The following is a 24,902-nucleotide window of genomic DNA, read 5'->3' on the forward strand; positions in this document are numbered from 1 at the left end:
TAAATATTTCACTATCTGTTGCCAAAAATCAAAGACCATCAGAGGCAGAATCATAAACCAAAACCAAAACCAAAAATAGAACTCACCAAAACCAAAATGACTAACTTGCCAGGCAAGAGAACATAACCAGCGTTCACCCTTCTGATGTAAAGTCAGGGTTTTCGAGGGATAGAAAGGAGAAACTGGTGATGGGAATAATGATTAAGTGCTAAAAACCAGTGCTCTGGATAGGAAGGAATGGGTTAAAACAATTCTCGTTGTTGGTGGTTAGAACTGTTGTAGTGAAACAAGCATTCTGCTCTGATATCTCCTAGACAAGAGCTGTTAAGTAGAAAATTCCCTTTTATACTGCAGAACACTGAACATAAGTATTTTTGCACTAGGTCAGACCGAAGGTTCCCGGTGATAGAATCACACAGGCACAGTGACAGCCCATCACTACCGACTGTGAAGGGGTTGTTAACACGACTCTAGCTGTAAGGGCCAGAGAAATGTCACTCCCTCCTCCTCCTCACCACCCTTTTCACACTCCCCTCTGCCTCCCCCCCCACCGCCAGAGGTAACCAGCCCCTTCGGTTTCTGCTTTATCCTTCGCTGTATTTCTTTTGCACAAATAAGCATCTGTCTCCTCTTCTATGAAGGGCACTGCAGTGTAGATGCTCTTTGGGGCTTTGTTTATTTCACTTCACAGTATGTCCTGAAAGTCACTCCATAATTATTCATAGAGCTCTTCCTTATTCTTTTTTCAGAATTGCAAATTGCTGCATTATGTACAGTAACCAAGGTTGAATCCTACCACTCTCTTATGTATGAACATTTAGGTGTTTCCAATACTTTGTAACTACAAACAAGGCTGCAGAGAAGAACCTTGTGCACACACATTTTCTTAAGAATTGGAGGTGTAGATACACCCAGAAGATACACCTACCCTAGAAGTGGGATTTCTAGGTTGCAAGGTAAGTCTATACGTATGTAGTTTTGTTAGGTGTTGCCAAATTCCCCTCCAGAAGGAGTGTACCAATGTGCATTCTCACCAACAAGCTATGAGAGGCCCTTTTCCCCAGTCTTGGCCAACAGAATATGCTGTCATATGATTTAATTTTGGTCAGTTGGATAGGTTAGAAATGGTCTTTCAGTGCTGGCTTAATTTGCATTTCTCTAATTATGAGTGAGTTTGCACATCATTTCATATGTTTGAGGATCATTTTTGTATCTTATCTTTTAGTGAATTGTCTATTTGTGTACCTTCCCCATTTTTCTTAAAAGGTTTTCTTTTTTAAAAAAATTTATATATTTTATTTTTTGCTGAGCTGGGTCTTCATTGCTGCGCCTGGGCTTTCTCTAGTTGTGGCGAGCAGGGGCTACTCTTCATTGAGGTGTGCAGGTTTCTCATTGTGCTGGCTTCTCTTGGTGCAGAGCACGGGCTCTAGGCGCACGTGCTTCAGTGTAGCACGAGGGCTCGGTAGTTGTGGCTCACGGGCTCAGTTGCTCTGCAGCACGTGGGATCTTCCTGGACCAGGGCTCGAACCCGTGCCCCCTGCATTGGCAGGCGGATTCTTAACCACTGCGCCACCAGGGAAGTCCCCTCCCCATTTTTCCATTGGGATTTTGATCCTTTGCACCTCAATTTTCAGGAGTTCTTCGTATATCAGGCATATTAAGCCTTTGTGGTTTATGTTGTGAATATGTTCTCCCGGGTGGTTCTTTGTCTTTTGACTTCCCTTACGATGAGTGAAAAAATTTATAATTTTTATGTAGTCAAATTTATCAATCTATTACCTCTAGTAACTGAGTCATAATTAGAAAAGCCATTTCCTACACCCAGGTTAAACAGAAAGTCAGCCACGTTTTCCTCTGATATTTTATGGTTTCCTTTTTTACGTTTAGATCCCTGATCCATTTGGAGCTATTCTTGTGTAGGGGTGTGAGATATATTGGATTTAACTTTATCTTTTTCTAAATGGCTATCCAGTTGTCCCACTAACATTTATTAAAAATGCAGTGATTTGAGATGCAAACTTTATCATACTATAAATTCTAATATGTATTTGGGTCTAATACTGGGCTTTCTCTTCTATTCCACAGGCCAATTGTCCATCAAGCATTAGTACCACACGATTTTAATTACAGAGGATTTATTGTATGTTTTAGTATCTGGCAGGGCTATTCCTCTCTTGTAGTTTTTCTTTTTCATTGTTTTCTTGCCTATTCTTGGACATTTATTTTTTCACATGAACTTAGTATCAACTTATTTAACTCCATAAATAGCTTGCTGTTATTTTTATTAGGGCTGCATTAAATTTATAAATCAACTTCAGGAGAACTGACATCTTCATAATGTTGAATTCTCCTACTCAAGAATAGGGGATGTTTTCCATTTGTATGCCTGCTTTTGTGTCTTCCAGAACTGTATTAAAAATTTCCTCATATATACTTGTACGTTGTATACGTAGGAAAATTCCTAAGTACTTAAATTTTTTAAAAAATTTAAGTGTAATTGACATATTAGTTTCAGGTGTACAACACAGTGACTTGATTTTTTTTTTTTTTTTTTTTTTCTGGTACGCGGGCCTCCCAGTGTTGTGGCCTCTCCCGTTGCGGAGCACAGCCTCCAGACGCACAGGCTCAGCGGCCATGGCTCACGGGCCCAGCCGCTCCGCGGCATGTGGGATCTTCCCGGACCGGGGCACAAACCCGTGTCCCCTGCATCGGCAGGCGGACTCTCAACCACTGTGCCACCAGGGAAGCCCTGACTTGATATTTTTATAAAATGATCACCACAATAAGTCTAGTTACAATCTGTCACCTTAAAAGGTGTTACATTTCCTATGCTGTACGTTACATCCCTGTTACTTATTTATTTGATAACTGGAAGTTTGTACCTCTTAATTCTCTTCACCTATTTCACTCTCTCCCAACACCCTCCCCTCTGGCATTCGTTTATCCTCTGTATCTATGAGTCTGTTTCTGTTTTATCTTTTTCATTTGTTTGTCTTGTTTTGTGGATTCCACATATAAGTGAAATCATATAGTATTTGTCTTTTTCTGCCTGACTTATTTCACTTAGTATGGATATAATACGCTCTAGGTCCAACCAAGCTGTCACAAATGGCAAGATTTCATTTTTTTTGTTTATGGCTGAGTAATATTTAGTTGTGTATATATACCACATCTTTTTTATCCAGTCATCTATCAATGGACACTTAGGTTGCTTCCATATCTTGGCCACTGTGAATAATGCTGCAATGAACATAAGGGTGCATATGTCTTTCTGAATTAGTAGTTTTGTTTTCTTTGGAAAAATGCCCAGAAGTGGAACTGCTGAATCAGATGGTAGTTCTACATTTAATTTGTTGAGGAACCTCCATTTTGTTTCCACAGTGGCTGCACGAATTTACATTACCACTAACAGTGCACGAGGGTTCTCTTCTCCACATCCTTGCCAACACTTATTATTTGTTGTCTTTTTGATAATAGCTATTCTGACAGGTGTGAGGTGATTATCTCATTGTGGTTTTGATTTGCATTTCCCTGATGATTAGTGAGGTTGAGCATCTTTTCATGTGTCTGTTGGCCATCTGTAGTCTTTAGAAAAATGTCTATTCAGATCCTCTGCCCATTTTTTAATTGGGTTGTTTGTTTTTTTGATGCTGAGTTGTATGAGTTCTTTGTATATTTTAGATATTAACCCCTTATCAGATATATCATTTGTAAATATCTTCTCCCATTCAGTAGACTGCCTTTTCATTTTAATGCTAGTTTCCTTCTCTGTGCAAAAGCTTTTTAGTTTGATGTAGTCCCATTTGTTTATTTTTGCTTTTGTTTCCCTAGCCTAAGGAGACATATCCAAAAAAAAATTGCTAAGATGGATGTCAAAGAGCATAGTATATTTAGTTCACAGAGTTTTATGGGTTCAGGTCTTACATTTAAGTCTTTAATCCATCTTGATTTTTTTTTTTTTTGGTATGGTGTGAGAAAGTAGTCCAGTTTGATCCTTTTGCATGTGCTGTCCATTTTCCCAACACCATTACATATATGTACGCAAGCCTTGCTGGCCTTCAATGCCAGATGTCTGGGGCCTTGTCTTCCTGATGCAGGACTCTCAGTCCAGGGAGTCCGATGTGGGGCTTGGACCCCTCACTCTTTGGGGAGAATTTCTGCAATTGTGATTATCCTTCTGTGGGTCACCTCCCTGGGGATGTGGGTCTTGACTACATGGCATGTTTGCCCCTCCCACCCATCTTACTGTAGTTCCTTCTTTATCTCTTTAGTTGTGGAAAATCTTTTCTGCTAGTCTTCAGGTTTTTCTCATTGGTAATTGTTCTGTAAATAGTTGTAACTTTGGTGTGCCCATGGGAGGAGGTGAGCTCAGGGTCTTCCTACTCCCCCCATCCTAAGTATTTAACTTTCCTTCTTGTTATTATAAATGGGGCTTTCTCTACCCTTATGCCTTTTGTGTATTGTTTATGTATACAAAGACTACTGACTTTTGTATATTAACTTTGTATTGTGTTACTTCACTGAATTATTGCTTCAGTTAGTTTTATTATTGATTCACTGGGCTTTTGTAGGTATATTATCATATAATTTAAAATAGAGATCGTTTTCCTTCTTCTTTACACAGTTTTTGCCTCTGATTTCTCTTGTTTAATTACATGGGCTAATATCTCTATTACAATGTTGACTAGTAATAGAGATAGTGGGGTTTCTTGCCTGGTTTCTGATCTTAGTGGAAATGTCTCAAGGGTTTCTCCGCTAAATAAGATACCTAAAAAATTATCTCTGAATTACTGTTTGGCATTTTTGAAAATCTCTTTAATGTCTTGCTTCATAGTAGATAGCTGTATTCTATTATCTGCTGTGCATAAAGTCTATTACAATATGTTGTTTTACTTGAGGAATATGAAGAAAATATAGCCTCACATGGAGGCTAGTTGGAGGGGAGAGAAGTTTTTTAAGGTAACTATTGATATTCTTCTTTGATATTTTCCTAAACCTTGACAAGTGATAGTTTCTTAAAGGTTAATTGAAATGTGATTCACTGACTATATCAATGTATTTTTCATACTCTGTTACATGAAAATAGGTTGGTCTAAAACTTTGACTGCATCTTTTACCCACACATGATTTTGAACATCATGTACTGGTTGTTTGGAAAATATTGGTTTCCCAAATTACACAGATCTTCTAAATGTTGATACATTACATTAAACAATATAAAAAAATTACACTTGTTAATTTCACCATGTATCGCATCAGGTGCCGACAACTTTTCCAAAATTCAAATTTTCACTAAAAAGTTTGAATTTTATCACTGACAACAAATACTATCAACTGTTTTCCTTGACGTGACAGGCTCATTTTAACTTTTTAAGAAAAATATCTGCCAAACACACAAGTTTAATAACCATAGTTTGTTGTCATTCTTTCAAGTAAAAAAATGGTGTTTGTGAAAAAAGCAGCTAGTTCAGCTCACAACTCAAACAACTGCACAAGCTCTTTTCTTTGACACAACCAGCATGCTTTGGTATGCAGCAGAAGTCACTTTATACGTACTGACAATTTCAGACTTTAATATAATAATATTATTAATATTTTTACTTCTTCATCAAGGACATTCTCAAGTGAAACCAGCACTTTTAAATTAAATTTGGAAATTAATTTTTCCTGCAAGTGCATGGTGATAAACCCCAATCACGAGAAATGTGAAAATTACCCCAGGGCACATCATAAATGTTTCAAAACCAGTGATGAAGAGAAAGTCTTCAGGACTTCCCTAGTGGTGCAGGGGTTAGGAATCCGCCTGCCAATGCAGGGGACACGCGTTCAAGCCCTGGTCGGGGAAGATCCCACATGCCATGGAGCAACTAAGCCCATGCACCGCAACTACTGAGCCTGCGCTCTAGAGCCTGCGAGCCATAACTACTGAAGCCCATGCGCCTAGAGCCCATGCTCCGCAACAAGAGAAGCCACCGCAATGACAAGCCCCCACACTGCAATGAAGAGTAGTCCCTGCTCGCTGCAACTAGAGAAAGCCCATGTGCAGCAATGAAGACCCAACACAGCCAAAAAATAATTAATTAATTAATTAAAAAGAAAAAAAAGAGAAAGTCTTCAAAGAATCCAGAGTGGGAAAAAAAAGAGACATGTTTACATACAAAGGAACAAAGATAAATATGACAGCTGATTTCTTGTCAGAAACAATATAAGAAGATAATATTTTAAAGTATTGAAAAAAAAACCTGTCTACTTAGCATTTTATATCAAGCGAAAATAACTTTCAAAAATAAAGGTGAAATAAAGACTTTTTCAGACATACAAAAGCTGAAATAGTTCAGCACCAGCACACCATCATTATTAGAATGTTAAAATCATCTTTATGCCACAAGAGAAATAATACCACATGAAAATATGAATCTACACAAAGGAATGAAAACCACTGGAAACGGTAACCATGAGTAAATGTGTATTTTTTTTTTCTTTTTTTTTGCCACATCACATGGCATGCAGGATCTTAGTTTCCTGACCAGGGATTGAACCCAACCACCAAGGAATTCCTAAGATTATTTTCCTATGAAATACATCAGTAACGTAAAAGCCAGGAGGGGAAAAAATGTATGCACGCTATTGTGAGATTGTTATACTGTACGTGAATTGGTATAATATTGCTCGAAGATAGACTCTGATAAATTAAGATGTATATTATAAGCACTACAGCAACCATTAAGATACCAAAACAATTACAGATAATAATTCAAAAAAGGAGATACAATGAAATCATAAAAAAATTCCAAAAGAAGGCAGGAAAAGAGAAAAAGGGGAACAAAGGACAAATAGGAACATAGAAAACGATACATAAATGAACCATCACAATAATCACATTAAATATAAATGGTCTAAATGCCCCAATTAAAAGGCTAAGTTTATCAGATTGGATAAAAAAGCAAGACCCAACCATATGCTGCTTAGAAGAAATACTAAAGATCTAAGTTGAAGCTTATTTGTGTCTCAGATGGTTTTTACACCCTCTTGGGGGTAGTATCCATATTCTTCAGTTTCACTTCATGGAAAGTTCTCTAGCATGGTATAGGCCACTGACAATATATGACACAGGAGTCAGGGTCCTGGAGCCACACTGGCTAAGCTCCATCTTAGCCTGCATTAAAACTGAGGTCCGTGTGATGCCTCTACATCCACCTTGGGAGAGGCCTCTACGTGCTACAATGCTCATGAGTGGTACGGCAACTACTGTCATTGACTGCAGTTCCAGAAATTACTTGAGAAGGAAGAAAAGTGTTAGAAGACTGAATGCACTGATTCATGTCCTCCTTCACTGATTTGTTCATGCCCATCTTGATAAACAGTCTTATTCAAGAGAGGGCTGCAGGAGAAACAGTGACTGTAAGCAACGGTCCCATCCACTCTTTTATCCTCACCCTCTCCCCACGCCCAACTCTTCTTCCACTGAATTTGGCTGACAGTGGAAAAAGTCTTGAGGGGCCACTTGACTCACACCACTCCTCAGGTTCTGTGGTCTAAACCAAGTTCAGATCCGAGTTTTTCAAATCCTAGTTTTTCCTGAAAATGGACAAGTGGGTATCTTGGTCAACCCAAAGCAGAGCCTGAGACAGGACTTTAGTGCAGATAGTTTACATGGGAGGTGAGTCCAAGAAAGGAGGGCCGAGCCAGTGAGGAGAGTGAAAGAGAAAAGGAAGGAAAACCAAGATCAGGGAAGTGCCTCCACACTCTGGGCTTTGCCTACAACTGGGCCAACTGTGAACCTTGCAGCGGAGTCCTTGGTGCAGAGGAGAAAGACACCACATCGTTTTTGTTTTTGTTTTTAAATATATATATTTATTTATTTGGTTGTGACGGGTCTTAGTTGTGGCAGGCGGGCTCCTTAGTTGCAGCAGGCGGGCTCCTTAGTTGCGGCATGCAGGCTCCTTAGTTGCGGCATGCATGTGGGATCTAGTTCCCTGACGAGGGATCAAACCCGGGCTCCCTGCGTTGGGAGTCTTATCCTCTGTGCCACCAGGCAAGTCCCAGACACCACATCTTGACATGGGATGCTGTCAGCCTGAGGTGAGTCTGAGCTGGCCTGCTGCATGCAGCTGAGGCTGCAGTGCCGTAGGGTACCAGCGGTGTCTGTTAGAGTGACCCAGCCTCTTCTATCCTCTGCTTCCTTGTCTGAAATGGGTATGAAATAGCTCACCTCATGTTGTGAGGCTTGAATGAGAGGATGCGTGGAGTCCCCAGCCCAAGGCCCAAATGTCAGCTTCTTTCTCACTTCCCTGACCTCACTCCCCAACTGCTGGTAGCAGGTACATCTGTGGGCAGTGGGCACAGATGCATCTTTGCCACACTTAGGATGAGGGGTGCAATACCATCGGCCAGAACAGGAAGCAGAGAGGACAGCATGAAGAAACCATGTTTTTCTGTTCTATCCTTCGGAGGAATCAGGCAGGATGAGGCTCTCATTGGCTGATACTTGAGACCATCTGCCTAGAGCTATCACAATCCATTTGTTGATTCGTTCTTCATCCCACCAGTGTTGATTGAGAATTTTCGCAGATTTTTGAAAAATAGCCACAAATGCTCTTTACGTACCTTCCATCAAGAGTTGAAGTTAGATTCCCTTGTGACTACTTTGACCAATAAAATACAGTGGAAGTGACACTGTGTGGCTTTTAGACAAGGGGTCCCCGACACTGAGAAGCAGAGATGGGTCATCCTTACTGCACCCTGTGTCAACCCCTGGCCCACAGAAGCTGCGAGTATAAATAAAATAGTGGTGGTTTTATCAATAAAATAAAATAAGGTGCCTCAATTAGAAGGTGCATCAGTCTAGACGTGTAGAGGAAGAGAGCTGATGGGGGCCCAAGCTACAAGTACTTTAAGTGTATAAACAGGCTCATTTGTAAGAAGGCATTTTAATCCACCAACTATGATTATGTTAAAATAATCCCTTGGCTTTGCACAAATGAGGTGGAAAGTTGCGACTTATTAAAGAAATAGTTTTGGCCTTCACGTGGGCAAGTAATCTTTAGTTGTAAATGAGCTCCATGTATGTGTTTGCGAAATTTCCAGAAATCTTCAGTAAACCCAAACTTCCTTAAAGGAATTTATTTATGTGCCTGTCTGAAGGTTCTCCTTAAGACATCGGATTCAGTTTTCCCATGAAAGGGTTGGCATCTAACACAGTGGAGACAAACATTTGTAAAGGCAGTTCTGACACAGTCCCACGAGCAGCTGTAGGGACCCAACTGCCAAGAAAGCTGTGATCATCATTGCTCAGACTACCAGGGTGTCTGGAGGTGGCTGCGGATGACCACAGGAAGGAAGGGGCAGGCTCTGGCACTGGCAGGTGGAAAGGATTCGGGATCAAGCCCTCACATGCTTTCTGATGAAATGCCTCTGACAGGGCAGTGATGTGCAATCTCCAGATTATCATCCAGATATTCGGATTTTCTCTATTTTCCAAGCGTTGCTTGGGTAATACTCTCAAGTTACAGATGATCTTTTAAAGTGGTTTTGACTTTCAGTACTCAACAATAAAAAGACAAATATCCCCAATTAACAAAAGGGCAAAGGACCTGAACATTACTCTCAAGAAAGTATAAATGGCCAGTAAGCACGTGAAAAGATACTCAACATCATTAGTCATCAGGGAAATGCAAATCGAAACCATAATGAGATACCACTTCATACCCACCAGGATGACTCTAATAAAAAAAATGCAATAACAAGTGTTGTTGAGGATGTGGAGAAATTGGAACCCTCATATACCGCTGGTGGAAATGTAAAACAGTACAGTCGGTTTGGAAAACAGCCTGTCATTTCCTCATGAGGTTAAACACTGAGCTGCCATACGACCCAGAAATTCCACTCCTAGGAATGCACCCAAGAGAAATGAAAACATAACGTCCACACAATCACGTGTACATGAATGTTCACAGCAGCAATATTCACAACAGCCCCAAAGTGGAAACAATCCTAATGCCTGTTAACTGATGAATAGGTAAACAGAACGTGGCACACCAAGGCACTGGAATATTATTTGGCAACAAAAAGGAAATACTGACACCTGCTACAACATGGATAAGCCTTAACAACATCATGCTGAGTGAAAGCAGCCAGTCACAAAAAGTCACATATTACATGGGTCGGTTTATATGAAACGTCCAGAATAGGCAAGTCCACAGATACAGACAGTAGATTAGTGGTTGCCTAGAATTGGGGGGGAAACAGGGCATAGCTGCTAATGGGTATGGAGTTTCTTTCTAGGGTAATGAACATATTCTAAAGTTTTTTTTTTTTTTTTTTTTTTTTTTTTTTTGCGATACGCGGGCCTCTCACTGTTGTGGCCTCTCCCGTTGCGGAGCACAGGCTCCGGACGCGCAGGCTCAGCGGCCATGGCTCACGGGCCCAGCCGCTCCGCGGCATGTGGGATCTTCCCGGACCGGGGCACGAACCTGTGTGCCCTGCATCGCAGGTGGATTCTCAACCACTGCGCCACCAGGGAAGCCCGAACATATTCTAAAATTATTTCTAACGATAGTTGCAAAACTACGTGAACATACCCTAAACCATTGAATTGTACACTTCAAATTGTACACTTTATGATATGTGGATTATATCTCAATGAAGCTGGTACATAAACAAGATTTTGAAAAAAAGGGGGGGTAGAAATAAGGGGAGTAAAAAAGCCACTCATAAGACCTACCACAAGAATATCAAAAGTGATGTCTTGGTATATTTCCATCCAGTCTTTTTGGAGCAAATTTAGAAAAGTATAGATAAATAAAAGGACAAACATTAAAAATTAACCTTAATTATGTTAATATCCTTATGTCCTTTACTATGTGTATAATAAAATGTCTTTTTTTTTTTTTCTTATATTGTTTTATAATCTACTTTGGAAACTTTCCAGCTTACGGAGAAAATCTTTCACTGTGTTGAAACATTTTTGTGTTTTCATTTTTCCTTTGTATGGAAGTGCTGTGATTTGTTTAACCCAATCTCTCTGATACTAAATGCATTTAGTTTTTCCCCAGTTTTTCACACATACAAGAAAGACAATTACTTGCATCCTTCTAGACAAAATCTTGGAGCGTGCCAGTGATTTCTTTAGCATAAAAATCCTTGGAGTGAAATTGCCAGCTCAAAGAGTATAAATGGTACTTTATTATTAGTTGTATTTGATTCTCTCTGATTTTCTTTGAACATGTATTTGTTTTCCATTTGTTCTTTTATGGACAGCCTGTATGTGATTTTTGCCGTATAAAAGTTTTGTTTGCGGGTTTTTTTCCTCATTGATTTAAAAACTCTTGTTATATATTAAGAATATAGGACTTCCCTGGTGGTGCAGTGGTTAAGAATCCACCTGCCAACGCAGGGGACACGGGTTCGAGCCCTGCTGCAGAGCAACCAAGCCCGTGCACCACAACTACTGAGCCTATGCTCTAGAGCTCACGAGCCACAACTACTGAGCCCATGTGCCACAACTAGTTAAGTCTGCGCGCCTAGAGCCCCTGCACCGTAATAAGAGAAACCACCGCAATGAAAAGCCCATGCACCACAACGAAGAGTAGCCCCTGATCACCGAAACTAGAGAAAGCCCCGCGGGCAGCAACGAAGACACAACGCAGCCAAAAAAAAAAAGAATATATATGGGTCTCATATAAGTTACTTTCTCTATTTTTTTTCTTTAAAGTGTTTTCTTTGTTTATTTCTACAGAGAGTATGATTCAAGTATAGATAATCAAAACTGTCAGTTTTTGCTCTGTGGTTTTTGCCTTTGGGGGTCATTCTTTGAAAAGCACAACCTTTAGCCTAAGATTATGTAAAATATTCACCCATATTTTCATACAGTACTTTATAGTTTCATATTTACCTTTAATAAATCTGAAACTTATTTTTGATATGCTGTATTTCATGGTTTTCCAAATGATCAGTCAGTTGTCCTCAAACTATGTACTAATTTTTTCCTTTCTAACTGAAAATGCATCTTTCATCACACATATTTCTAAAGATACTTGGGTCTGTTTTAGGTCTTTTATATTTGTTCAGTAATTGGATTTATAAAATTCATTGATCACATCTTAATTATTTAGGCTTTAAAAAATATTTTCACATGTGGTAAGGCAATTACTCCCCAGTACTCTGTTAATCAAAATTTTATTAGTTACTTTTATATTTATTTGACCGTATGAATTTCAGAATTAATTTTTTCATTTAAAAGAAATCCCATTGGGGCAATTATTAAAACTGTATTAAATTTATAGATTGGTTTAGAAAAAACTGAAATCTTTGTAATACTTAAACCTTTATATCAAAGAATACATGTGACTCTCCACTTAGCTATATTCATATATAATTCATATATTAGCTACATTCATATCCTTCAATACTGTTTTGTAGTTTAAGTGAAGAAATCTTCTACAATATATTTCATGTTAATGTTATTAGCATGTATTTTAAATTGTTGCTATTTTTTATAGATGGCTATTGTCTAATGTGTGTTACTGATTTTTTTAGTATTTCCTAAATGGCTTTGTATTCAATTTTCTAAAAGATTTTCAGTAGATTGGATTTGGTTTTTCAGGTAATCACATCATTTGCAAGTAATGTTAAGTCTATCATCATTTTCTTTCTTTTCTTCCTTTCAAGTAGTTATGCTTTATTTCCTTTCCTTTTGAAAAATAAATTTATTTATTTATTTTTGGCTGCATTGGGTCTTCATTGCTGTGTGCAGCCTTTCTCCAGTTGTGGCACACAGGCTCAGTAGTTGTGGCACGCAGGCTCAGTAGTTGTGGCTCGTGGGCCCTAGAGCGCAGGCTCAGTAGTTGTGGCGCACGGGCTGGGCTGCTCCACGGCATGTGGGATCTTCCCGGACCAGGGCTCGAACCCATGTCCCCTGCACTGGCAGGCAGATTGTTAACCACTGCGCCACCAGGGAAGTCCCTATTTCCTATTCTTATTTTATTGTCTGGAGTAGAAATTCCAAAACAGTGTTGATTAATAGAGGTGATACTGAGCACTCCTCTCATATTCCTCATTTTAATTAGAACCCTTCTAATATTTCACCATTCTGCAAGATATTGATTGTTGGTTTCAGATATTTGTTTTGTCTGCATTAAGGAAACATATTTCTATTATTGGTTTACAAAGACCAATTTTTTTATTTTATTCTAAAAAATTAATAGCTAAAATTAATTAGCTCTCCTCCTTTGATTAATTATATTAACAGATTTCCTAATGTTAAAGCACTAAGGTAATCTTGTAATTAATATGTATACATATAGCTGTTAATTTGATTTGCTAACATTGCATTTAGCATCTGTATGTTCATAAATGAAATTGGGTTCATTGTTTTCTTTTTAAAAATGCCCTTGTCAGTTTTTGTATCAAAGTTGTGTGAACTTTAAGAAACAAAGCAGTACACTTGCTATCTCTTCCTATGCCTTTTAAGTGTTTTTAAATAATTTGCTCATAAAACCTCTAGGCCTGGCACCATCGGGGAGAGCAGTTCTTTGTCAGCTTTTGCAATTTCTTGCCTAGTTTTGATCTCCTCTCATTAAAAAAAAAAAAAACCTTTCTTTGATTCAATTTTCCCAGAAATTAGCTTTCTTCCCAAAGATTTTACCATGTATCAATCTAAATTATGCACACTATGCTTGTAAGTTTTTTAACTTTCTCTGATAAATCTCTTCACCCTTAACATGCATTTCTTTTCTTTCTCTTTTTTAAAAAAATTAGGAATAGACTTGTCAGAGGTTTTCTCTTCTACCAGTCTTGATGAACAACTATTTATCAATAGGATAAACATTTTGTTTTCTAGTTTAATTTTTTTCATTTCTATTTTTTCATTAATTCTATCCTTTTAGTTTGCTCATGGTATTTTGTTATTCTTTTCCTATGTTTGTAAGTTAAATAAGTTCTATTTTCATAAGTTAAATTCCTAATTCATAAGTTAAATACCTAGTTTTCCCACACTTAATAAGAAAAGCATTTCAAGCCACAACTTTCCTATAAATACTGTTTTGGCCACATCCACTAAGTCCTGATATGGAATGGGGCCATGGTTGTTAATTACAAAATAGTCTTTAATGAGAGTTTAATTTTGATTTCCATCCTGCACCAAAAATTAGCCAGGATAGGTTTCTTTGTACAAATACCATAACTGGTTTACCTTTTCATAAGGACACAAGCTGTGTTGGATTAGGGGCCCACACTACTCTGGTATGATCTCATTTTAACTTAATTACATCTGCAAGGACTCTATTTCCAAATAAGGTCACATTCTGAAGTACTAGACATTAGGGCTTCAACACATGAATTTTGTAGGGGGACCCATTTCAACCTAAAACACCTCTGTGAATACTCTATTCTTGGCCTAACAGGTTAGACATGACACAAACGTAGCATATGAACTGGGAGAACCCCTTCCTGAACCCACGACAAGTGTTACTAATTGGTTATAGTATATTTTCCCACTAGTTATTGAAGCAGACCCAAAATAGTTCATCAAAGTGGGCCATAAAATAAAACGTATTTGCCGCTTCTGTTTTCTTAGCTTAGTGTTTTATTATAAAATTGTACAAATTATTTCAATAGTAATGATTAAATAACAATTTTAAATAGTGGTATTAGTAAACCTGGGTTCCTTCTGAGTAGGTATTGCAGGGTACATGAGCGGGAGATGCAAAGAGAAATTTAGTCACCAAACACTCACCAGGCCCCCCTTGTGTTCTAAGCCCTGTGCTCAGTAGCTTAAATAATACAGAGATGCATATAATCTGGTCCTTGCCTTTCAGGAGCACTGTTATAAGCAGGGAAGACAGACAGATGCAAAAGAGCTATAATGAAAAGTTCAACATGACACAAATAGCTTGGCTGGGAAGTTGTTGGGAGAATACTGGTGAAGGCTTTATAGACAAGGATTCATCAGAATTGGGTGTGTCTGTCTGGTGGGACTGGCGGAGACTGGGGAAAGATGTCTCCAGGGATGGCATCAGGGGGAAGAGGGTGAAGTACTGTGTCTTAACGAGTTGGGCACAGTTCCATATAGCGTCAAGGCTCTGAGTCCCATGCAGTCAGGGCAGAGGCTCCAAATAAATGTTGCTCAGGTAAGAAAAAAAAGCCTACAAAAGCACCTCATCCATTAACAAATTATATGTTTATCAATCTCAGCAAACCAGAACAAGGTCTCTACGCAGCCCTAACAGACATGTCAAAGGCCGTTCACTACAGCCTGGGCACTTTACTCTCAGGAAAAGCTGTCAGTTCCCAACTCACAACCTATTTTATTCCCTTTGCCCATGATACTGAGAAGTTGTGCTGTTTGGTTGTCTAGACCATGAAGGATGAGAACCAGCAATTTGTGGTTGGATGGGACGGTATAAAAATAGGCACATGGAAAGTAAGAAGAGTTATCTACCAGTAGGTGAATTTGAGGACAGCGAATCCTCACCGAGCATAAAAAGAAACAAACAACAACCCAAACAAACAACCAACAAAACAACAATAGCCAGCAGGGGAGGCAGCAGTGGGCTGAAAAGTCCTGAGGATATCTTTGAATTGTCCTTTCAATTCCTGTCCAGCTCTGGACCTTTGTCATGTCAGCTCTGAATCATCAGGGAAAAAGCTGAGAGCATGTTCTGGGCCTCTCATTTAAGCAGAAAAAAAAGTTCTTTGCAATGAAAGATAATGCAAACAAAAGTAGAAGATAAACGACAGGCCAGAAGAAAATATTTGCAACATACAGGAGACAAAGGATTAATAGTCATAATATTATAAAGACCTCCTACAAGTGAATAAGAAAAGCACAGATCACTCTGCAGGAAAATGTGCATATACCATGAACAAGCAACTGACAGTAGAATACAAGTAGTCGATATACCCAGGAAAGATGCTCAACTTCACTAATGAAGACAATCCCATTTAAAATATGTCATCTGGGGCTTCCCTGGTGGCGCAGTGGTTGAGAATCCGCCTGCCGATGCAGGAGACACGGGTTCGTGCCCTGGTCCGGGAAGATCCCACATGCCGCGGAGCAACTAAGCCCGTGAACCATGGCCGTTAGGCCTGCGCGTCCGGAGCCTGTGCTCCGCAACGGGAGAGGCCACAACAGTGAGAGGCCCGCATACCGCAAAAAAATAAATAAATAAATAAATAAATAAAATGGCTAAAATATGTCATCTGCACCCCCGCCAAAAAAACCTATCATACCGGCAAAACTCACAAAAGAATGAAAACATTCAGAGCTGGTAGGAGTGTGGAAAAATGGACACGCATCCTGCCTTGTAAGGTAATTTGATGATATCTATTAAAATGTATTTTATTCCACTATTCCACTTCTGAGACAATCCTGCAGAAACACCAGCACTCACAGGCAAAGAATCATGTGCAAGGATATCCACTGTGGTATCTTTTGCAAGAGCCCCAAACTGAAAACGGTCTTTTTTTTTTTTTAATTTTTTTTTTTTTGTCTGCACCATGTGGCATTGCAGGATCTTAGTTCCCCGACCAGGTACTGAACCCATGCCCCCTGCATTGGGAGCACAAAGTCTTAACCAGTGGACCGCAAGGGAAGTCTCTGAAAACAATCTTAATGTTCTAATTTGGGGAGCAGCTGATGGAATATTACAAAGGCATTTAAAAGAATGAAGTAGTGCTATATGTACTAACTTGGAAACATTTATGATATCCATGAAAAGTAAAAAAAAAAAAAAAAAACAGGCTGTGTAATAAAATATACATATATGAGCTCCATTTTTTTAATATATAGAAAAATGTCTAGAATAAGAAGCACTGGATGGGAATAAAACAGACCTACTAGAGCATGGACCTGAGGATATGGGGAGGGGGAAGGGTAAAGAAAAAAAAAAAAAAGAAGAAGCACTGGGGTGTTATGAACTGGTTCTTGGGGGTAGAACCAGGGTGGAAAGAGAGACTTACTTTTTACTTCACAGCCCCTTAAAATTTTTTTTAAATGGGTTTTCAGGTGAATTTTACTTTATTTTTAAAGACTTTACAGATCTTCTCGAATTCTTTAACAAAGATGGGCTGTTTGATAGTAATAATAATAAAAAGGTGATTAAAACAAAAAGGCTGGCGCATGATGTTTGCTATTTAAAAAGGTGGGCTTCACATACCTGGGAAACTTTCCCAGTTTGCACTTCATTGTCCAACAAGGTCAGAAACATGAGCGTGGCGTACTTAACTTCAGACTTTAGAGCTCTGCCCCGATTACCAAATTGAGGGAGAATGCACGCGATGATGGTGGAAGTTTAATTCTCAAACATATGGTAGAGATGCAACACTTCTTGCCAAACTAACTGCCATTAAATCATGAAAATTAACGTGCATCTTCTTTTGCCTAAAGGGAAAGTTGTAAATGAGTATTTTCTGTATAAACTTGGACTCAGAAGATAGAGCTTCATTTCCAGTCAATTGTAATCTGTAAACAAAGGGCTAAGGGGCTGTAACAATAAAGCTGCACCGAGGTACAGCGGAGACATCAGGAGAAAGGAATTCGGGGGCACGACAGCCGCCCCTCTCCCAGTCGTGGTGTCACCATGGGTACAGAGAGGAGTGGGCCATGAAGTCCCCCAGTCCCCCTCCCCACTTCGAGGCCCCTGAGTCCGTGTTATCTTCCCTGACAGAGGAGGGATTTCGATGGAAAGCAGTGGGCTGTGTTCCAAAGGAAGCCAAGGACACTGAACTTCTCATCCTCTCCGTAGTTTAGCTGTGGCGCTTCACTGCTATTTTTAGCTTTCAGTTATAAAAAGTTCAGAGATAGATGACGTGTTCCATTGACTGGCTTCTCCCCCATTTCCACCTTTTAGAAGCTGGAAATCCTCACTAGGGCCGACCAGGCATCTAGAAGGTACGGCTGTGTCTAGCAGTCCACCTACCACCCATCCCCGCTCTGGGGTTACACCACCGCTCCAACTTCTGGTCATCATACTTCTGTCTTGGGCAGGCTGGGGACTGGCTGGCACCAAGATTTCCTCCATGACTTCAAAGTTGGCTAATTCATCACTCACCCACAGCCGGTCCTCCTCGTGGCCCTCACATCCTGATTCTGCTATCACCTCTCACCGCCATCAGTGTCTTGCTGTATTCTGCTCCACAGTCTTCCCCCCATGAAGATCAGCCTCCACCTGGCCTTGCTCACCTTTCTCAAAACGACCCAGCTCCCAAATAAGTTCCTTTTAACTCAGTCCTTGGGAGCCGTACTCTTTGCAACTGAAGACCTGCACCCTTGGCCGTCTACCTCTCACAGGCTGTGATCTGGCTGCTTCCAGGGCACCTCCCTGACTGTGTCCCCCTCACCAGGAGAAGCTGCTTCTTCCTCCAACAGCCCCTGGTCACAGCCCCTGGTCCCTCTCCAGACGCTGCCTACACACAACCCTCCCGTTACCAGGGCTCCAAAGACTCTCCTCCCAACTGGTACTCCTACCACGCTTTCCGCTTCAGCCCCGCCTCTCCCTGACTCGGGTCTACACTTTCGCTACTTTCGTCTTGCCAAAGCACAGCCTTGACCACATTTCAAGCCCCTTTTCCAAAAACCTCAAACGCTCCCCACCGGTCACCAACTTCAGGGCCATTCATTCCACCTGTGAAACTGATTCTAGCGACTATTCCCTGGAAAACACATCTCGGAATCTGTTCCGGTGCAGCTCACCCAAGAATCTGGACAGTGAGGAAGTGATAAGTGATACGAAGGGCAAATAGGTTTGATAGAAGGAGGATATGACTTTCTGTTACAGGCTGGCTGAGCTCTTCTTCCTGTCTTGCCCTGCAGCGTACTGGCCACCATGAGGGTCTTTTAGAAAGTGGTCTATGGCCTAAGTACACGGAGCAAAGAAGGCACTTGCATCCTTAGGAGAGAATTTTTCCGAGCACAGCAGTTGAACACTGTAGCTTACCTCTCAATCCAGGAAGGTAGGCAGTTTCTTTATATTTGAAATGGTGGTGACAAGACTTTCTCTGTATGTCAGGGGCAGAGGTGCCACTATGACGGCCTCTCAATGAGTGCATTGAGCAGCAAAACTGTTTCCAGGAAATAATGCTTTAAAGGGAAGATGGTCATCATGTCTGGCATTGACACTGACAGGAGACAAGTCTACGGGACAGGGTGACTTGCTGGTGATTAAGGGCTCCAGCTCTGGAGTGACCAGAGGAGTCTCAAGTCAGGAAGACTGACTCCTCTATGTACTGACTACAAAGGCTTAGGCCTCTGTCAGTTTCAGGAAATGGGAATAATAATAGCTATGATCGGTGAAATAGGGACAATTACAGTTCCTCCTCTATGGGGCTGCCTTGGGCATCAGATGAGAAAGTATACATCAAGCATTCATGGCACAGTCCCTGCCACGCAGGGCTTAATACATCCAGCTCTCGTCTTTGCTGTGATGCTGGTAATGCCTTCCCTGGCACTGGTCAAAAGACGTGGAATCATCCCATTTCTGAGCTAGCCTCTTGGTAGCTGAGCTCTGCCTGGCTGCAGGCTTCCCAAGCAGGGTTTGGGCTGTGGTCAAGGGGAGGGGAGAAGCGTTGGGGTCAGCTGAGATGCCAGAGCCTTGAAGGGTTTTAGATTCTTCCTCTATAGAGAGGAGGGGCTGGCTCAGGGTAACGCTGAAGGTTCTCTTTGACTCTGACATCCTCGGTCCGAACACCAGGTCAGAGTTTGGCCATGGGATCAGTCAAGTTTGACATACCTTCTGAGCACCTATCAAGTGCCTGACAGTATGCTACACACTAGGGATCCAGCATGCATGAGACCAGTTCCTACTCTCAAGGAGTTCATGGCTGGAGGGGGAAACAGAGAACCAGATCATCACAATGCATATGGTTAGTGTTATAGCAGAGAAAAGCACACGCTGCTTTGAGGCAGGGAGGGAGGCCAAGGCTGCAAGCCAGGGCTGGGAGGAACAGTGTCGGGAGGGAATGCTTCCTGGCAGGAACTGCAACATTTCTCAAAGTGGTTTTTAACAGGAACAGGATAATCCTACCATTTTAACAGATTTCAACGATGTCCTAATTGGTTTCACAAGCCCATTTTGCCTGATGTTAAATTACCTTTTCTTTGGAAACACTTTTCACTAATGCCAGGTCTAAATAAATCTTGAGTAATAGAAACAACACTCAAGTTTAGTGTAACTGGAAACTGCTGTTTGGGATGAAGCTGAACATCGGCCAGAAAGGCTTCTTCAAGTCTTACTATGGGTTGCATTAACTCTGCGCAAACACTCATGGAAAGTTGGATTGTTTTTCAGTAACACTGGGTGGAGTCTGTCCTGGGATTCACATCTTCACATGTGAATTAAGACGTATTTTTTCATTCCACCAAATGTAGGGGGAAAAAACAGCCACTTGTTCACAGTATGTTTCCAACGTATTCTCTGAGGAATATTAATAAGTTTTAGGGGAAAAAAATGATTCTCTGGCCAAATACATTTGGGAAACATAGTTTAAAAAAAGATAATGAGGTTTTATCACTGTAGGCCTTCTCAGGACATATGCAACTTTGGAGTACGATTCTCTAGGAGAGAGAAAGGTACTCAAATTATTGACCAGGGAATCCTTTCTTTGTGGTGTATGGGGACTGTGATCTCAGAATACACTTTAGGAATTGCTGACCTGCAGGTATGTTGCATTTCAGCGTTCCTGCTGGGAATTCTAAAGAGCTGGACCCCCCACTTTGCAAAGCAGAGCTTCAAAGTACAACTGGTGCTTTTGGCTCCTAAGAGCAAACTGAGACCACTTGAGTAGCTACCTGTCCCTCCCAAATTACTGTGGAAATGATCAGAGTCTGAGATAGGAGAAGGATGTGTCAGTACCAGAAACCAGGGAGGATTACCTTAAAAACCAGCAATTGTGAGAAACTGTTGAGGTATTGTTTGGGCAAGATGGGATTGAGGGAAGAACTGAGTAAGCTATGATTCCCTGCACATGAAGGAATAGGGAGTGTGTGGAAGGGCCCCCAGGACTAACCTACAAGCTTAGAGCTGCTTCAGCTTGACAGTGGCACAGAACGGGCCAAGTCTCCAGGGAGAGCCAGTCTTGACCTCATGCCTCCCAGGAGACAGCATGGCGGCAGAATGCCAGTGTGTCCCATCAGGGTTGCTTGTGATTTTGGTCACCTCACCCCACCACTGGCCCTCAGCTACAGAAAACTGAACTCCTCGTCAGGTAACAGTAAAGCTAAACGTTCCTCTTCTGCCCTTGTCAGGACCTGAGAGCTCTTACTAGAATCCACATGACCAGTGATGGAACCGTGCTCAACGTTCGATGAGGGACGCCCACACTGCGACCTCCCTAAGGGGAGCCACGCGGAAAAAATCACAAGCGTGAGGACAAGAGAAGACTGAGTTAAAGAATCACAGCAACTTTCCCACTAAAGAAAAGACTTTTAAATTTTTTTTTAAAAAAAAAAGGAGAGGAAAAATCTAAATTCAACTACTCAGTGTGACTCAAGAGGACATAATGCTTATGAAAAAGGCACAGCCTTTATTCAGCAAGGATTGAGTTCAGATGAAAAGTGCAATGGCCAAAGTATTAAAATATTCAATGGGAATCATGAATAGAAGATTGAGGTTGAGAAATTCTACAAGAATTTGGAACAAAAGGATAAAGAAATGAATATGATGAGAAATGAATATGATAAGTAGGGAAAACAGATCCAGGAAATGGATATGGAACTTCCGGGTGTGAGCAGAGCGGGCTGAGAAGCAGCAGCAACTTGGAAAGATCCAGAAGAACTTCTCCCTGGTGAAGAAAGGCTTAAGTCTGCAAACTGTGAGGGCCCATCCAGCTCCAAATAGAATTAATGAAAACAGATCTACACTAGACATATCTAAGTGAAAGTCTTGAATTCCAAGGGTAAACTTAAAACAAACTACAAGGGTCATAGTGGGAGAAAAGAAAAACAGCCTATGGAGAAAAGAAAACTACAGGCTGGTCTCAGACCTCTCTACAGTGCTGACATCTGAAGATGACGGAGCACTGTCCCCGGGTTCTGACGGAGAATCCCGTGGCCCACGAAGTCTCCATACAGCCGTAAAAGAGCAATAGGAGGAACTTCTCACACGTCCAAGGAACTGTGAAATGTACCGCCCACTCACCCATCTTGAAGAAATTGTTTCAAGGCTCATCCTGGCACTGACACAAAATATGGAGGGAGCACGGTCAAGAAGCCAGGAGAGGGGAGTGAGGAAACCAGGGAGGCTGATTAATTGTTGGTAACATAGTCCCAGACTTTACTGCAAATGGCAATCCTATTTCTTGAAAGATAGATAATGTAAAATAATAATGACCATATATCTAAAATCTAAATTACGGATCTAAAGCCCAGATTATTTCCACGTTAGTTGGCAGGGGTGGGGGAGGCAATCTAGTGTAATTCTTTAACAACACAGACTCTGGAGTCGGCCTCCTTGATTTTGTTTTTATTTATTTATTTTTTTGCGCTACGCGGGCCTCTCACCGCTGTGGCCTCTCCTGCTGCGGAGCACAGGCTCCGGACGTGCAGGCTCAGCGGCCATGGCTCACGGGCCCAGCTGCTCCGCGGCACGTGGGATCCTCCCGGACCGGGGCACGAACCTGCGTCCCCTGCATCGGCAGGCGGACTCTCAACCACTGCGTCACCAGGGAAGCCCTTGTTTTTATTTATTAAAAAAAATTTTTTTTTGCCGTGCTGTGCGGCATGGGGCATCCTAGTTCCCCGACCAGGGATCAAAGCCGCACGCCCTGTGCTGGAAACGCAGAGTCCTAACCCCTGGACCGCCAGGGAAGTCCCTGGAGTCGGTCTCCTTGGGACCGAATCCCAGCCTCACCACCCACCAGCCAGGTGCCCAGCACGGCCCCAGCCTGTGGCCTGCTTTTCCCCATCAGCTCACACTTTCCCCCTGTCCGTACACTCTCCACGCGCCTCTCCATCTGCACGGCCACTGCCTTCATTCAGGCCTCACAATTTCTCCCTGGGTTAGTCCTCTCTGGGCTCCCCTGCCATCAGGTCTATCCCTCCCCTCCTCTCACTTCTCCAACTTCTAGAATGATCTTTAAAAACCTTCAGTGGTTTTCAGTGATTCTCCATAGAGAGCAGAGAAGAGTCCAAACTCCCAGCCTTAGCACAAAAGCCCTCGCCCCCAGGATCTGACTCTACCCATCTGTCCAGCCATCCTCCATACCAGCCACAGTGAATTATACACAGTTCCCAAGACAGCATCTCTCTCCCACATCAGAGTATCAGGAAGGCCTAGAGTCACTACCCACCTCTGCTACTTACTGTGTGAACTGGGCTGATTAAGTTGCTACGCTAATCGTCTAGCATCTCCTCTGCAGAATGGAGATAATAACAATGCCTGAACCCCATCAGGGTCGTCGTGAACACTGAGGCACAAAGCGCGTAAAGTACTTTGCACAGCACACGTACATAGTGGGCTCTCACAAATGAAAACTGTGATCGTCGGTACACCTCCTCTGCCCTATCCACACCACTCTTTGTGCCTATAAAGCGCTTTTTCAACTAGCAAACTCCTATCTCTGCCTTGTTTATGTTTCAGCTCAAAGGTTACTCTCTGCCTATTAGGCTTTCAGTGAGGCTTGGCCATAGAGTGTAGGAGTGAGAAGCCAACCTTGACATTCCCAGCGGATGGAATCTACCTCCTACATGCTTTCCCCTATGAGTGCCTCTGTTATGACCCTTGATCCAGGGCTTTGCAATGAACTGCAAGCCTACCTGTCTCCTCCACTGCACTGTGAGCTCCTTAAGCTCTTACTACGTCAGACTCACCCTAGGATCCCCAGGACCTAGCAAAGTACCTGGCCCACGGCAGGTGATCAGAAAGTATTCACTGAAGGAAACGGAAGGGTGGCTTGTGCCCTGCCTAAGAACGAGGAGGAGGGAAGATGTGGCCCATCGTTATTCTCCATCTCACAAGCTAAGTTCATGGCTCTGATGTCTCACCAGGACATCAGAACGAGACCTTGAGCAGGAGACTGAGTCCTGAGGTGCACATGCAACCTGAGCAGGACAGAACTGGCTGAGGGTTGGAGAGAGCAGGGATCCAGCCTTTGTCTCGTGGGTGCATGTCTTCAATACGGACAAGCAGCTTTCGAAGATTTTCAAATGAAGGAAATAAACAAACACACTGTGTTCAACCAGCAAACCGCGATTAGTTCAGGGCTGTTGCCGATGAGCTCGTGGCAGGGCTGAGGTGTCTGCCAAAGTGACAACACAGGCCTGACCACTGCAGATTCTAGCCCCAAAATAACTTCAGGCCCCTGGCATGCTGTGGCCGAGGCTTACTGAAAGTCTACGGGCACAACAAAGTACAGTATCAGCCTCACTGATGAAAAAGCACACGAGGCCACCGAGAACCGAGCCTCTTCCTGACCAGGATGGTCCCAAGGGGAGGTAACCACATCTTGGTCAAGCACTCTCTCCACCCGGGCAGATCTTGGCTCTCCTGTGCAGACACACTGCCAATTAATCAGAGATTTTCCGTGGATGACTCAGTGATGAACCAAGCACACCAGACGATGATTACTGGAAAAGAGGCCTCTGTTACAGAAATGGCTTCTGGCTCCAAGCTGGTTTCCAGTCTTCAAAATGCAAGGTGCCGGGGCAATGCCAGTGGGGTGGAGACAATTCACATCTTCAGAATTTCAAAGTTTCCCTTGGACTCTGAATATACCTCACAAAATGTAAAATGCAACCCATCGTGGGTGCTTTCTTCTGCACCTATGGTGATGCCTTCTTTACTATGTTGAACACAGCCTTTGTTCTTGAGACCGGAGGGTTAGCCAAATCAACTGTGGAGCTCTGTTTTTTCTTTAGTCATACCCCAAATAGTTTCAATGAAACCTACGTAGTACAAGATGCCGTGAGG

At 41.9% G+C, this 24,902-nt stretch overlaps 1 protein-coding gene across 8 annotated transcripts in view; it reads right to left on the minus strand.

Annotated features, from left to right (window-relative positions):
* ARNT2 (aryl hydrocarbon receptor nuclear translocator 2) overlaps positions 1 to 24,902 on the minus strand; it is a 202,780-nt gene that overhangs the window by 51,554 nt on the left and 126,324 nt on the right. The gene's annotated exons all lie outside the window — the stretch shown is intronic.

Source organism: Kogia breviceps, chromosome 3, assembly GCF_026419965.1.
Source record: "Kogia breviceps isolate mKogBre1 chromosome 3, mKogBre1 haplotype 1, whole genome shotgun sequence".
Lineage (NCBI taxonomy): Eukaryota > Metazoa > Chordata > Mammalia > Artiodactyla > Physeteridae > Kogia > Kogia breviceps.